Source organism: Otolemur garnettii, unplaced genomic scaffold (genome assembly GCF_000181295.1).
Source record: "Otolemur garnettii isolate 467f Iridium unplaced genomic scaffold, OtoGar3 scaffold00024, whole genome shotgun sequence".
Lineage (NCBI taxonomy): Eukaryota > Metazoa > Chordata > Mammalia > Primates > Galagidae > Otolemur > Otolemur garnettii.
In genome coordinates this window covers 5037902-5052438 of record NW_003852419.1, presented here as the reverse complement: position 1 = coordinate 5052438, position 14537 = coordinate 5037902, and the positions used below count along the sequence as shown (strand labels likewise).

Sequence of the window (14537 nt, the reverse complement as noted above, 5' to 3'; positions counted from 1 at the left end):
AAAAAAAAAAAAAAAAAAAAATTGTAGCTATTTAACAATACTTCTCTGCAAGCAAATTATACCTGAAAAACAACTTTTAGAGAATGACCAAATCTAAAATCACTCATTTCCTTATACAGATCTTTCTCAGTTATATGAAGAGCAGGACATGCAGAAAATAGTTGCACCTGCCAGGAAACAGAAAGCAGTTTTAACACTAAACCCTTGGTTCAGTTTTGAAGAGAATGAAATTTAAGTCATTTCTCTGGTTCTAATCTGGAGAATGTTATCACACTGAATTCTGACAAAATATTCTAATTTAAAGAAAGGCTACTATGCTTCTTGGGGAAAGAAAGTATGTTTTTCTTGATTGGAGAATGTAATGTGGGGGGTAATACTGGGAAGAAAAAAATACTGACCATGATTCATAGACTAGTCCATTTAAGAATAAGGAAGGTATTTCAATTATCTTAATATCTACAATGTCAAATTTGAGGTTCTTTGGTTTTGCTGTTAAATTTTTGGAAACATGTTTAGGACAAAGCTGAAACTTTTGGAGACTAAATCACAACTTCATTACTTTATGGTTTTATATAAAGTTATCGAAGGCTTAAAAAAAGTGTTGAATTTCTATTTATTGATTCTAAAAAGAAAACTTAACATCCATTATAATTTTTTACATTTCTATGGATGATTAGCTATCCTTAAAATGATCTGAATCAAATTTCTAAAAATCATTCCCTCCCCCAAGGAATTTTAATTTAAAACTGCTTTTATAATGCTTTTAGAAGTTAAACAGCTTTTGTTGAAAAATTGTATTTAACTGGATAAGCTATAAATTAGAATTATGAAAAATTAGGTTAAATTCCATTCCCACCAAAATTTATATACATAAACAACTAAATAGATTATAGTCTATGGCCCTTCTTAATGCCAAGTAGTTTATAAAATTTACATAAAACAACATAATTGAAATAAAACTCAGGAATTCATTGAAACTTAACCCATGCTTTATGAGAAATAAATTAAACACATTTTAAAATGATGTTGCACGCCATAGTGAGGAGAGGAAGAACATGTCCCAACTCAAACCCCTCACCCACTGTTCAGTCTATCTAGAATATTTAGCCATGATAATATCTTGCCAGCAGAAAGTCATTCCGTTACGGTAATAAAAATTCGGACATATACATTGACTAAAGTATTTTTCTGTCAAATTTAGGTACAAAAGGCAGTTTAGGGAGACTGAATATTTTGTTTTGTTTTTACATTTTTTTTATTTGGGGGGATTTTAGGGATTGAGATGAGCAGATATGTGCAGTTGCCTTGTGTTTTGGGGGTTTTTTTTGTTTTTGTTTTTGAAACAGAGTTCTACCCTATGCCTTAAGCAGAGTGTAGTAGTGTCACAGCTCACTGCAACCTCAGACTCAGGCTGTGGGCATCCTGCTGCTTTAGCCTCAAAGCTGCTGAGATTACAGGTGTTCACTGCAAAGCCCAGCTAGGTTTTTCATTTTTTCAGGGTCTCACTTTTTGATTTTAATACAGTCTTTATAATAACTGAATTCAAACAAATATAATTTTGACATTTCAAAATTAAACATATTTTTTAAAGAACTGTAGACATTGCTTTGAATACAACTATATCATTCAAGACACAGACTTTATTGCTGTCTGGCAGACACACCAAATTCCTTGTCTCCTTATGCCTTTGTACTCACCATTCCTGTCACCTGAAACATCTCCCTACATCTTTGCACAACTTGTTCCCGCCTTTCATTTGTTCCTCTTCCATTGAAACTTGTCTATGATCATTCAGTAAAAAACATGCCTTCCTTTTTTATTCTTTTAATGCCTTCCTTTTTTAAGGCAAAGAACACCTCATTCTGGCTTAGTCAAGTCTCCTGAGCTCAAGCAATCCTCCTTCCTCAGCCTCCCACAGCGCTAGGATTACTGTGCCCAGCATGATGGTATTTTGGTGGCATTGTAATAATTTAGTAGTTATATAATTTAGTAACAATAATTGTTACTTCAGAAAACAGTAACACAATGTTTCATGAAGACTGATCCAGAATTTCAGAGATGCATGGCTGTTACAGCTACAGCCCATTAAGAGAACCTGAGAGTCATCTGGTCTTCAAAAAACTACTTAATATTTTGTAAGTAAAATGATCATAATTCAACCTTAGGGTTAAAGTATTACAGTATACATAGTATATTACTACAGCAGACCAAGTATACTCAAAAAATATAGAGCCCTCTGATGTAGCACTCAGATATTTCTGTTCCCACTGGTTGAATTGTTTTTACATAGTTATGGCTAGGTTCCAAACCTGTTCATGCCATTAGCATTAGTGTAATTATATGATTTAATTAACATGAAATACTGGAGGGTAGTTTTCTTTTTTTTAGTTAACCATGCTAGAGATGGGGTCAGACTAGTAAAAGAAAAAAAATCTCTGTCAATTATATATTTTTAAATGATAAATAAATCTAAGAGTCTTTGAAGTGAGCAATAAAACAGACAAATCTCTAGAAAGCTTCTTGACAAAGAGAATAATTATGATGATTAAGGTGATGACTGCGATGGCAATTTACATTACCCAGGGTTAACCACGTACCAGACTCTGATACAAACATTTTATTTCTCCCAATGACCCTATAAGTAATGTCAGTTTTATAGATGTAGAAACTGATGTATCTTGAGAGATTAATAACAACCTAAATTTCATTTCTGTCCATTATCATGAGTCTATTCAGGTTTTCTACCTCTTCTTGAATCAATTTTAGAACAGTATGTTAACAGCTCTTAGGTACTATAGTGTCATTAGTAAGTCCTTTAAAACTTCAAAAAATACATAATTTCTCTATCTTTTCAACTACTGGAAAGTATCTTAATATACACATTCAGAATAACTCCAAAAATCTGACAAAGGGTGCATATGCATACTCCACATTTCTGGCCTATTCCATTTTTAATTGCAATGAAACAATACTCTGACCAAAAGAATCCAGAATAAAAGGTATATTCACAGGCCTACCGTGGATGCTCTGGTATCCTTATGCCCACCTACTACGAAACCCACAACTCTTTGTGTAGACCTATGTTACTTATACCACTCAGAAGAATTCTGGTATTGCTAAGTTCTACTGCTTTCTAGAATACTACTTTTAATCATATGGTCAGCTAAGAATGTGTTTTGTAACCACATGCCTAATTTGAAAATGATGAAGTTTAAGAAGTTCTTATATTTCTCTCTGAACATTAAGCTGGTGATCTACTATTGAAAAGAAAAAAGACATAAACCCAAATTAGAGAAGTCAAAGAGTCATGTGTTACACAGATTATACAGTAATATCACCCCCACCCCCACCCCACAGACAATTTAAGGGATATTTCTTTCTCTAATTTTTTGCATTTCTAGCTCTTAATTTTTAGCTGCACAATTCTAACTTCCAGTGTTATTTAGGAGGGGTGCTTCAGGCCTAATAGAAATCCCTCAGCTCTTGACTGAGCTTTGCTTAGGACACAGTCATGGAAAGGGCACAGGCAATGAAATAGTCAAACACTTGGGAGGCTGAATTCCAGTTATACCACATAATGCTGTAACCCTGAATGTACCCTCCAAGTTTCTGAACCTGAATTTGCCTTCTGATACAATGAGGATAACATCTACTTTATGGGTTGGGTATAAGATTAGAAATAATGTACAGAGGGTACCAAAACATGTATACTCAAAAAAAAAAATTATTTTTATGCTCTAGTTACAGATACTTTATTTTCACATCATTTTAAATAACTAGGAAAACTACTAAAAATTTTAAGAAAGGAAAAAACCTCTTAAAATGTAATAGTCACTATATAGCAATAACAAGATGAATACATGTCATGTTGAGCACCTCTTATAATTGCAGAAGTGAAATGTGACTTGAGTACTGCAAATTTAACATAGTTTTTTCCTTTTTTACATGTGTATACATTTTTTGGCACCCTCTCTGCATAAAGTCTCTGGCTCATGGAGACATTCAAGAGACAGGGGTTTTAAAAATGTTACCAGTACTATCTAGCATCTTTAGCTTTTCTTTCTTTTAAAAAATAATTCTCCTTTTCTGTTCTTCTGGTTCATGACACAAATGTCAATATCTTCCTATGTACAGTATCCATCAGACTAAAAAGTCTGTCAATCATCCCAGCTTCTATGTTATTTCCTAGAAAACACTATAGAGATTTCAGTGTTCCCTGGCAGCTGACAGTAGAGTCATCTGCATTGTAGAATCTACAACATAAACTGGGGATTACTAATTTGTACAGTACTGGGCAAAGCCCAGGAATATATTAACAGTTCATATTTATTTGGGGGGATTCAAATTCCTTTTTAGTCTATAAAACACTGCCACAATTTAAATTTTACTCTATCCACTATCCACTATAGAAGCATAAAATCCTAATCAGTTATACTTCATTTTCTATGGGGAAAATGTCTTACGAGTATATTAACAAACATACCATTCACTGAAATGTTCTTAAGTAGCCAGCATTCTTGGTAGACTGTGGTATAACACAAGTAACATGTGCTTTAGATTTACTAGGACCTAAAATCAAATTCGAACCCTCACTAGCTGTGTAAGATCTAAGTCTCAGCCTCTTACTTTAAAAATAAGAACAATTACTCCTTTCTTACAAGAGTTTTTAGGAAGATAACAAGACATAAATATTACTGAGTCTCTAAGAGGGGTTCAAAAATGGTAGCTTCCTACACACACCATCCAAAGCAAGAGAAAGTACATGCTAGTGATAGTAACAAAAATTAAGGTTGTTTTGTGTCTAGGAAAAGATTATTGGTGAGTTAGTCTTGCCTCAGTCAACCACCTTCAGGGAGGCTACTTCAGTTAGACAAACCAGGCAATTTTACTAAGCCTGGAACTGTATGTGATTAGCATGATGGCACTGCTCTACAGATCCTGATTTCTAGAGCACATTCCTAAAGCTCCCCACAAATCTCCCTTAATACAAAAGGCAGTTAAAAACAAACAACAAAAAGAATCAACAAAGTAAAATAACTCTCAGTTGAGAAATTTATCAGATAGCTTGATCCAGAAAAGATTCTCTGATTTGGGGAATTGCTGAATAAGTGAGCTCACCGAGACCCTGCTAATAATTTACAATGAATACTCACTTACCAATGGTGAGTGAGCAAATGTAATCTGGACCATTTCCTATAAAAAGATAACCATTTTATAACTCCAATAGTTTATATACAGCATCACCAGAAATACAAAAACTCAGGACTACAATAAAATCTTATTTTGATAACTCCCTCCTTTCACTTTTATCTAAAACTGTTCAAAAGAAATTTATTATCCTCCTACAAACGTAAGGATAATACTGTTTTCTATGCCAAATCAGGTCTGAAGGAAGCTAATAGGCTTCAAATAATTTGACAACTTGTAATGAATCCAAGAAAGAAAGAAAAAACCCTATCAGGATGACTTCCCTTTCTTTGATCTGGCTTCTCTAAAAAATTTAAACATCTCAAATTTAGTTTATTCTTTAGAAAGATATTTGAGAAGGGTACCAAGAGAAGTATAGGCAAATAAGGATACCTTTTAATTACGTCAGAAAACAAATGTAAAGAGAAGCACCTTCACTAAAATTATAAAATAGAAACTCTGAGTAATGCCCCTCAGTTCTGTTTTATGTATTACAATGTAACATACAAATTTATTTTTTAAAAAGATAATCAAAAAACCTATAGCTTATTAATAGAACTGAAATAAGGCCTCACCTATCCAAAGTTGAGAAACAAAGTAAGCTGAAAAGATTTAAAAATACTCATTGTAATGTTTGCTGAGTACCACATGTGGACATTATGATTTTTTTTTTTTTTACTTAAAGCTCTTGCTCTGTGCCCATACACTCTAAAATGACCCACAATTTAAGCAAACTTTATTCTCTGAACACCAAGTGCATAGCAGCTTAAAAACTAAAAACTAGGAGGGGTGAGGGTGTGATTAGAGGAGTGCTATGGAAATACACTGATTAAAGCAAGAGAATAGCAAAGAAACCTTAAAAACATAATAGCCTGGGCCCAAATTATGGGGATTCATACAGTAAAACATAAAAGAGGGAACGCATGGGGACAAAAAACAAAGGTTTAAAAGATAAGAGACTTCTACCACTCTGGGAGGCCTAGGTGTGTGGATAGGTTAGAGACCAGCCTAAGCCATAGCAAGAGACCTTGTCTCTAAAAATAGCTGGGCCTTGTGGTGGGCACCTGTAGTCCCAGCTACTTGGGAGGCTGAGACAAGAGAATTGCTTGAGCCCAAGAGTTTGAGGTTGCTGTGAGCAATGACACCAGGGCATTCTACCAAGGGCAACAAAGTGAGATTCTATCTCAAAATAATAATAAAAGTAACCCAGGGAAGACCACTTTGAACTGTAAGCAAATAAATTTTAAAACTTAGATGACTAGATTTTTAGAAAAACAGAAATTGCCAAACTGACTCAAGAAGAAATAAAAAAATCAACAGCCCATAATCTTTAGTTTATCAAGTCTTTGAATCAGTAATTAAAAATCTTTGCATAAGGGGTCAGGCACAGTGAGTGGCTTATGACTAAAATCCCAGCACTTCAGGAGGCCAAAACAGGAGGATGGCTTGAGGACAGAAGTTTGAGACCAGCCTGGGTAATATTAAAATTTTTTATAGAGACAGTGCTATAACAGTCAGGTATGGTAGTGTGTGCCTATAGTACCTACTACTTGGGAAGCTGAGAAAGGAGGATCTCTTAATCCCAAGAGTTCAAGGATGGAGTGAGTTATGAATACACCACTCCACTCAAACCTGGGCAACAGAGTGAGATGCTGTCTCTCAACAAAAATTAATTAATTAATTAAAATCTGCAGAAGGAAAACACTAACCCAGGAAATATGTTCTATGCAGAAGAAGCCAATCTGTCTAACAACTCTGATTTCTAATTATTAATGGCCACAGGAAGAGGTCCAAAGAGATGGAATAGCCAGTTCAATAATGCAAGGGAAAAAAAGGCATACACATAGGAAAAAAAGAGAATAAAATTGTGCATTTTCTTTTCTTTTTCTTTTTTTTTTTGAGACAAAGTCTCACTTTGTCACCCTTAGTAGAGTGCCATAGCGTCATAGCTCACAGCAACCTCAAACTCTTAAGTTCAAGCGATTCTCTTGCCTCTGCCTCCCAAGTAGCTGGGACTATAGGCACCAGCCACAAGTGCTAGGATTACAGGTGTGAGCCACTGTTCCCAGCAAAACCATGCATTTTCTGATGACACAATTATCCACACAGAAAACCCTAAGGAATCTTGTAAAAAAAAAAAAAAACAGACAAACTTTGAACTAAAAATGTGTTCATCAGGGTCACAGGAAACAAGAGGAAAACACAAAAATAAATTGCATAACTATATGCTGTACTAACCATAAACACGTGGAAATCAAAATTAAAAGAGATGCAACGGAGAATATGACCTTAAGGGTAAGCAGCAAGCTGACAGGATAGTTCTTCTTTCCAATTTTTCCTGTAGAAGGACTTCTAATTTCCATATGCTCTGAAGGATGATATTGGAATGGCAAGGGAAAACATATGCTAGATATTCTAAAGTTACCACTGGCTTTACAGTGGTGAATGGGGGTCTACAGTCTACTCCACAGCCGCCGTATCAGGTCCATCCCTCCTATCTCCATGTCCCTTCCCAGGTTCAGTCTTTACCATCATTTGCATTGATTAACTGTAACAGCTGCTTAACGAGTCTACCTTCTTCCATTGTTACTTCCCTCTACAACTTCTACTAATATCACCAGGATTTCAAGCAGTAAAACAAAACAAAACAAAAACCAAAGGACTCTGTGCCTGGCTACTTTTTCCACGCTTCAGGAACAGAGAAAAAAAGAAACAACAAACCAACATTAATAATATTATAATTCAGGAGTATAAAGAAAATACAGCTGAAATTATATAATCTGGAGAATGAAGATGGCAAATGGCTGTTTTAAGTACATAAAGAGTCTTTCTGCAAAAATGAGAATTGTGACTTGTCACTCTTTAATGCTTCTGAAGATCAGAACAAAGAAACTCTCAGGAAAAAGTCATATTTCAAATGGTTAAGAATGTAAATAAACAAGCAAGAGTTTTGTGAGGAGTCTTTCAGGGTAGATGTTAAAGAGAATAAGCAACCCTCTGTCTCTAGCCAGCCCAGGTAGTCCCTCCTCTACAAGTAACTCATTTAACTGACCTCAAAGATCTGTAAATTTTTTTTAATACTAGAATTTAAAAAATAAGCATAGCATTCCACAAATAGACTTAAGTTATTTAAGGTCTAGCATAGCATAGCATAGCAGTTACAACTCTAACTACACTGCAATTAAATTAAAATCCTAACTTGTAATATACTGAGTTACCTCAATATCGTCATACTACAGAGCTAGTCATGTTTTTGATCAGGTGCAAATTTCATGTTAAATTTAAACACTGCAGGTTCAGTGCCAGCTGCAAAAATACCTAAGGGAAGCAATACTGTTTCTTTAACACAAACTTTCCCCTCTTTGCCTCCCCCTAAAAAAAATTTCCTACCCAATTTAAGCAATAGTCATTTCCCATAAACATAGCTTAAAAATGAGAGTTCTCTTACAGATAAGTAAAAGCAAGTCTAAACAGTTTCCAAGATAAATTGAGCAGCCTAAAGTAAATTCTTAATCTTTGATAGTGATAGAAGTGGTGCTTCATGGAAACTCAAAAAATTCATAGACATTCTGTGAGATATGAAATGAGGTAAGATTATTTTAACAGTTCACATTATAGTTATTTGAAGTATAGCAGTAAAAATCCTGTTATCACTTGCATATAATCCTGCAAACCCTCTTAAATGACATAATTCTACACCTTGTTAAATAGTAGACTCCTTAGCTTTCACAATAAAATGTACAACTTCCTAGTTAAACATTTAGATCTAAATTGTTATGGATAACAATTAATAGTTGTGGACAAATCATTCCACAACTATTTTCCAAGTACTAGAACTAGCAACTAGAAATCACAAATACACATAAAACCAGGTCAAAAATCTTGATTATTATCTTGAAAGAGTTAGTTTAGGGATTATCTACCATCCACAAAGATTTTCTATACTCTTATCCCTTATCTAAATCCTCTGCCAGAAAGATACATATGTGGTTTGTATTATTTTGGTTCTCTACTCAAATATTTTACTAGAATTACAACTTAATGCTATGTCTTCAATTTTTATTTTATTAACAGTTTATAAAATAAGTAGTCTTATATTATTCCACCTCCTATAACAATCAAAGACATCATCACTCTACATAAAGATTCACACAAAAAAATTCTTTGACTTTAATGCCAAGGTTTCTCTGTCTTTAAAAAACCTATATGCTTCCTCTAAGCAGAAAATGAGAAAAATATTATTGTGTTCCTCCTTTTTTTCCTGCTATTACCAACAAAAAAAAATCCAAATAGCAGGCTTCTATTAAATTTCTGATATATTTGCAGACCCCTCTGTTTTGTACAACTCTTAATTATCATTACACCAAATGTCCAGTTATAGATCTGATAATCATCTTTTTTTTCTTTTTGGAAGTAGGCAAAAATACAAATAAGTTTAACAGTCAAGTTTTCTGAAGCTAAAAAACTCTATACTTTTAGGTCTAAAATTGAGTAATCTCAAATGTTCCCGTAAGAGGAAGGGGCAAGAGTTTCAACAGATTGTAAAAACAGATGAACTTACCATTAAAAAAAAGTGGTAAATATAAAAAACTTAACAAGTTCTCAAAGTAGAGAAGGGAGGATCTATTTAAGCCAAGTGCTAAAAAAGGAAACCAAAAGGAAATGACCCAAAGAAGTAATGACACAGAATTTAAAACTTCTCCATAGCAAAAATTGCATCATAATATTAAAAGGTAAATGATAAACTGGGCAAAACATTTTCAATATATGACCAAGTTTCAATACATTTAACTTATAAGAAAAAGGTAAGTCAGGTGTGGTGGTGATTCATATCTGTAGTCACAACTACTTGGGAGGCTGAGGCAAGAGGATTGCTTGAGCACAGGAGTTTGAGTCCAACCTAGGCAACACAGCAAGATCCCGTTAGAAAAGAAAGGAAGAAGGGGTAAGAAAGGGGAAAGGAAAGGGGAAAAGGAAAAGGGAAGGCAAAGAACAAGGGGAAGGGAGGGAAGGAAGGAGAATGGAGGAAGAGAGGAAGGAAGGAAGGGAGAGAGGGAGGGAGGGAATGGAAAGGAAGGGAAAGAAAGGAAAGGGAAAAGAAAAAAAGAGAAGAAAGGAGGGAAAGAAAGGGTAGGAAGAAGGGGAAGGGAGGCAGAGAGGGAGAGAGTAAAGAACAGAGAAATCACATAGCAGATGTATACATGGCTAATTAATATACAAAAAAGGTCATGTTTTTTGAAATTTATTAGACATTCACATTAAAATGTATACAAGATTTTTTACTTATCAACTTGAGATTCCCTTTGTGTCTTTTACCATTGGTATTGGGAAGCTAGCACTTCATACTAATGTGAGAACATAAATTCATTTGACTTTTCAAGAAGAAACTTTTATATTATGCACCAAAGCTTAAAAACTATGCACATCTTTTTACCCAGGGTTAAAACAATTAGAAATTTATTCCAAGAAAATAATCAGATAAGGACACAAAGATTTATATACAGCATATGTTCATCATACTGTTAGTTATATTAGCAAAAAATGGTGATAACCATTGCTCAGTTAATAGAGGACTGGTTAAGTAAACTGTGGTATTTTGTATGCTGGAATAATAGAAAGACATTAAAAACCCTGTTTCTGGAGCATTTAATATTCTGGAAATGTTCATGATATTAAATTAAAATAATTATAAAATAGTACATTTAAATTGACCTCAATACAGGAATATATATTTTTAAAAGATTATGATTAGGAAAGACCACTGTGAGGCGCCAGCCACGTACACCTAAGGTGGCGGGTTCAAATCCCCAGCCCGGACCGCCAAACAACAATGATGGCTACAACCAAAAAATAGCCTGGCGTTGTGGCGGGCGCCTGTGGTCCCAGCTACTTGGGAGGCGGAGGCAGGAGACTCGCTTGAGCCCAGGAGTTGGAGGTTGCTGTGAGCTGTAATGCCACAGCACTCTACCCAGGGGGACAGCTTGAGGCTCTGTCTCAAAAAAAAAAAAAAAAAAAGGAAATACCACTGTGGTTGTATCTAGATAATTTTTTATTACTATAACTTCATTTTTTCCTTTCCTTTCCAAAACATTAGATTCAATATACACTAATTTCCTAGCTGGGGAAAAAAAAGTTATTTAAAAAGGAAGATTTTTTTTTTTTTTTGAGACAGAGTTCACTTTTGTTGCCCTTAGTAGAATGCCCTGGCGTCATAGCTCATAGTGACCTCAAACTCTTGGGGATTCTCTTGCTTCAGACTCTGAAATAGCTGGGACTACAGATACCTGCTACAATCCCTGCCTTTGTTTTTAGAGACAGGGTCTCACTCTTGCTTAGGCTGGTCTTGAACTCCTGAGCTGAGACAGTCCACCCAGTTTGGCCTCCCAGAGTGCTAGGATTATAGGCTGAGCCACTGCAGCTGGCCTAGGAAGTACATCTTTAAAAGGACCAATTTAATTTCTTATTATAAACCCAAAGTTATACATATATAAAATGAAGAAGAAATAATGAAGTACTTGAAAAACTTTTTAAAGGAAAGATGGAGCAACAGTGATGAAAGAAAGAGATATGTAAAGAAACAAGGGTTTGGGGGCAGCACCTACGGCTCAAAGGAGCAGGGCACCGGCCCCATATGTTGGAGGTAGCAGGTTCAATCCCAGCCCCAGCCAAAAACTGCCAAAAAAAAAAAACTGCAGGAAATGAGGGTTTAGGGATGGGCAGAAAAATACCATCAATGGAGAAAAAAAATAGCAAATACAGATCCAAAGCCACTCTAGCCAGACTGACTTTCTTAAAATGCCCTTTCCAAAAGAGTGCGAATAACAAGTAACGTGCATGCCTTTGTATATAGAGATACTATTTATAGGCTAAACAACACAAATAGATTATGCGATGCCACATAATATTAACAACTAGTACAGCTGAGCTTTGAAGACAACAGTTTCCCAAATGTAACAGAAAGGAGAGAAGAGGAAAAGAAAACAGTGGGAGAAATGGATGTGTCCATGGTTTTAAAAATGCGATCTACTTGTTTTTGAGACAGAGTCTCACTCTGTTGCCCCCGGTAGAGGGCTGTGCTGTCATAGCTCACAGCAACCTCAAACTCTTGGGTTTAAGCAATCCTCCTTCAGCTTCCCAAGTAGCTGGGACTATAGGAGCCTGCCTCAACGCCCGGCTAGTTTTCCTATTTTTAGTAGAGACAGGGTCTCACTCTGGCTCAGGTTGGTCTTGAAACGCCTCAGCTTAGGTGATCCACCCCCTCAGCTTCTCAGAATGCTAGGATTACAGATAAGAGTCATTGCTCCTGGCCTCCACTTGTTAATCAAACAGCAGCACTCTGATAGGAATTCAACTCTTTACTTGCCACCTATCAGTCACTTATGCATGCAACTCTTAACTGTCCTTATTTACCAGTCTCTTCTGGTTGCAAGGTTCTGAACCCAGGGTAGACACATGTGTATACAGTGGAGGAAAGATCCTGATTAAGTATGGATTTGATAGTAAGGGACACAGGAATTCTCATGGAAATCAGTAACACAAGTAAGCCCGGCCTCAAGGATATGGAATTGAGAACCTGGTCTGATTTCAGAGCTGCCCTGGAAACGAGCAGCTGGAACAGCATGGGGTGGTGGATCCTCTTTCCACTTAGGGCTCTAGTCAATACTGGGAGTCAGCAACTCCCTGGATATCAACTTTTAGTATCAGATTTACTTCCAGCCACCAGCTGATGTCTATGCTTCTAGATTCTGCATTCTTTTTCTACCTCATAGGTGCTACTTTCTTATACCTTTCCCTAATTTGTGGTCTATTTTAGACCCTCTTATCTCTTCCTCTTGACTTCAAATCTGCTTCCACTGCTTACTGCCATTCTGTTTCTTTTTGTGTTTTACCATACACATCATCATGTGTATCCTTTCAGCAACCACCACACCACCTCATCCAGACAAGAAATTAAGAGCTATACTTTTTTTTTAACAAATATAGCCAATGATAAGGCCTAGGACAGTGGTTCTCAACCTTCCTAATGCCAAGACCCTTTAATACAGTTCCTCATGTTGTGGTGACCCCCAACCATAAAATTATTTCCGTTGCTACTAGCCACTGGCCTAGGAGAACTTGACTGGTTAAACTCATTCTCAATTGGAAAAACTTCTCTGTGCTAGTCTACTTGGTTGACCAGTAGCTAACCTACTATTGGTATCTTTAATTTGGGTACCCACACCAATCCAATCACCCATGGCCAAGTAAGGCAAGGTCATTCAAGACATAGAGCATAGACAGCTGCCTTGGTTTCCTCCTTCTGCAAATGTTCCCCTTAGACATGACTGTGGGACTAGCAGGAGCTAGAATTACTCAATGACAACATGTGATAATATAAAGAAATATTTAATACCTAGTATTTCATAAATTATGTACCCTAGAATTCTAGTATATAAGATATTAAGAGGTAGCTGCAAATAAAGGTTTCAGTTTGAATAAATAAATACCTTACTTAGCTCTCTGAGAAAGGATATCTTCCTGGGCGTTATTCCCCAACTTGCTCAACAAAGGCAACCTCATTAACACTTCATAGGTCACGAAATGTTCTGTGAAGGAGCTTAGAAAATGCTGCCCTATGGTGTTGTACCTTTCCCCACCATTCAGAATCAAATTTGATCTGAGTTTTAAGAAAGCAGGGAAATGGAGTTTGTGTCGTGCTAGATACACAGTAGATGCTCAATGTGGGAACGCTGAGGAAAACGGGAAATAGAAGGCCTCTGGGAGCAATAAAATCAAAAGGACCACCACTTTAGTTTAAGGACAGACCAGGATTTTCATACCAATCCTCACGCTGAACACAACTAAGAATCTTGAACACAAAAAACAAAAATTCAAAAACACCTTAAAAGAAAAAGCTAACAAGATGGTGGGAACAGACCAAATTCTGAGGGCAAGAGGGAACGTAGAGAAGTAAGAGAATCCCCCCTAAAGACAGTGGGCCTGAGGGCATTTGTCCATAGATCCCAACAAATTAGGTCCTTGGTTTCAGAAGCCTCAGAGGAAGAAGGGGGTGACTACTAAGGCACAGATTCCTTAAAAGATGGAAAGTCCAAAGAACTCTTCCCCACATTATGCTGGGATCCCAAAAGGCTACAACTTCAGGTAAAGGTGAAGTCTCCCCAGGAGAATGCAGGGAAGGTTTTTTTAAGTCCCAAGAGAAATAAAAGAAAAACAGAATTGTGGAGAGAACACCCAGGAAATAGATCCTTAGGAAGTTAAAACAGCCTGGGCAAGCATCTGCAGTCTGGATTTGCAGGAAGCAGCTATTCCAGGGAACTTCAAACTGTAAAATTCTTTTTTTTTTTTTTTTT

At 36.1% G+C, this 14537-nt stretch overlaps 1 protein-coding gene across 1 annotated transcript in view; it reads right to left on the bottom strand.

Annotated features, from left to right (window-relative positions):
- Positions 1-14537, bottom strand: part of SOCS5 (suppressor of cytokine signaling 5) — a 73300-nt gene that overhangs the window by 18984 nt on the left and 39779 nt on the right. The gene's annotated exons all lie outside the window — the stretch shown is intronic.